The sequence below is a fragment of the Scylla paramamosain genome, unplaced genomic scaffold (genome assembly GCF_035594125.1).
Source record: "Scylla paramamosain isolate STU-SP2022 unplaced genomic scaffold, ASM3559412v1 Contig1, whole genome shotgun sequence".
NCBI lineage: Eukaryota > Metazoa > Arthropoda > Malacostraca > Decapoda > Portunidae > Scylla > Scylla paramamosain.
The window spans coordinates 1,977,501-1,980,000 of NW_026973666.1; the positions used below are offsets into that span (position 1 = coordinate 1,977,501).

General features: G+C 42.1%; 1 protein-coding gene across 2 annotated transcripts in view; it reads right to left on the reverse strand.

Moving 5' to 3' along the window:
- The window catches only part of LOC135095844 (uncharacterized), a 76,668-nt gene that overhangs the window by 59,943 nt on the left and 14,225 nt on the right, over positions 1 to 2,500 (reverse strand). The window lies entirely within an intron of this gene.

A 2,500-nucleotide genomic window follows, 5' to 3' on the forward strand; every position in this document is an offset into this window, starting at 1 on the left:
TACCTTTCTTTCCCAACCTCCCAATATTTTCCTCTCCATTTCCACTTTCAACCTCCTTTCCTCCTTTTCTTTTCCTCTTCCTTTCTCCCCATCTCATTTTCTAACATCTTCCCTCCTTCTCCTACCCTAACCAGTGCCACCCTTTCTTCCTCCCCCTTCTCTCTTTACCACATTCTAATGTTTCCTTCCCTCCTCCCAAATATAAGACCACAAGAACACAAGGGTTGGTGCATGAAGCCGTCAGACCTACACGTGGCAGTCCCTGTATGAAACGTACCTGCCTGTTTCCACCTGTCATCACCATCTATACATTTGTCAAACCTTTTAAAGCTTCCTAATGACCCAGCACTAACAGCCTGGTGAGTACGAGTCAGCCTGCGCTCTGATGTTGGGGAAATGATAATAATAATCTTTAAATAGTTTGAATACAAAAGGACAGCGTTTAATTTTACTCTTGAAATTACAAAACAGATTACATTTCTCTTTCAGTGGGCCAAAATGGAGTTTCCGTCCGACCTCGCAGCACAGGAAATTAGCTACACAGTATTTTATGTGATTAACAAAGAGGAAAAAATCTGCGTGACTCAGTCGAACCTTCCTCCCCCATCAGAGCACAATGGACGCGGCCTGTGACGTCATCAGCCGCGCAAAAGAAATACGAGTCATTTCTTAACCTTTTCACTTCTACGGTTACCCATTAACATCCAGAACAGAGAGTAAAATGTTTGCAGGGACAGAAGGAGAGAGAAGTGAGAGAAACTAAGTTAATTTTGTTTCCTCGTGAGAACTATTTAAGAGACAAGTATAAAAATAAAGGTCTATACATTCACAGATAATTACGGAAAAAAAAGAAAAATGTCAAGCAGTGAAAGATTTAAGAGAGTGAAGTGATGTGTAATTCAACGACTGATTTTATCCAAGCTACTCCTTCCTCCCCGCCAGTACACAATGGACGCGCCCTGTGACGTCATCAGCCACACGAAAGAAACATGACTCATTTATTAAAGGTGTGAAGTGATGCGTAACTCAACAATTGATTTATACAGTCTAACCTTCCTCCCCGTCGGAACACAGTGTGGCGCCCTCTCACGTCTTCAGGCACACAAGACACCTGACACTCTCACTGTGGTATGCAACAGTTCACCTTAATAAACACACCACAAAAATCTCTACATTTATTTGCAAAAGAGATGAAGGGAGGTAATAGATTCTCTGATTTTTTTTTTTTTTTAGTATCATAATTAGAGGCAGCTGTAGGAAGTGAAGGAATTTCTCAGAGTGGTTTGTGATGAAGGAAGATGTGTCCAATAGCAGTGGAAAGGTTAACATTAAAGTATTGACAAGTCATTATAAAGGAACTGAATGAAACAATTGTACAACTGACTTAAACAGATCAACCTTCCTTCCCGCCAGAACACAGTGCACACGCCCTCCATCATCAACCAGACAAAAGACTCATACCATGAAAACATTACACAAGTCATACATTAAAAAGGATCGAAGAGGAACAATTATACAGCTGATTTATAGAGGCCAGCTTTCCTCCCTGTCAGAACACAATGCACACGCCCTCCATCATCAACCAGACAAAAGACAACATTAAAATATTATACAAGTCACGTGCTATTAAGGAACTAAGAGAAACAATTGCACAGGTGATTTATGCAGACCAACCTTCCTCCGTGTCAGAGCACACTGGACGCGCCCCACGGCATTAATCAGAGACACCTCACATTACAGGAGTCACTTATTAAAGGAGTGAAGTGAAGCGTAATTCAACAACTTATTCATCCTAGGCAACCCTTCTCCCCAATCAGAACACAATGGACTCGTCTTGCCACGTCATTAAACACACAAAGGAGACTTGAGTCATTTATTAAAGGAGCGAAGCGAAGCATAAATGTACAATGATTTATACAGACCAACTTTCCTCCCCCATCAGAACACAATGGACGCGCCCTGTGACGTCACTAGCCAGACAAAAGACACTTCCTTTATATTAGAGTCCCAAGGGCAACAACATTTATATAAATAAGCCCCGCTGAGGTGCCAGTCCCCCCAAAAAAACAAAAGGATTAAGGAGATCTATAGAAGTGTGTGAAGACGTCCCTCCTGAAAGAGTTCAAGTCATAGGAAGGGAGAAATACAGAAGCAAGCAGGGGGTTCCAGAAATTTCCTGCAATTACGTGAAAAATTTTTAACTGACACAACACACAATTCATACTTATTTAATAGTACTTCTGTGTTTTGAAACGGAGAACATTTAGATCCTCTTACTCTTCTTTCCCTTCCCTGATCATTAACCCTGCTAACCTGAGGACCTTATCTATATCACCCTTGTTCTGTCCCTTAACAGTCCTCAACCATCACATCCTGCCCTCATTACTATCCCTGACAACCTTGCCAGTACCACGCTCAGTCCCCTTACCTCAACTATCAGAACCTGCCCTTGCTACTAACCTAAGCTCCTTGCCTGTACCACCGTCAGTCCCCTTACCTC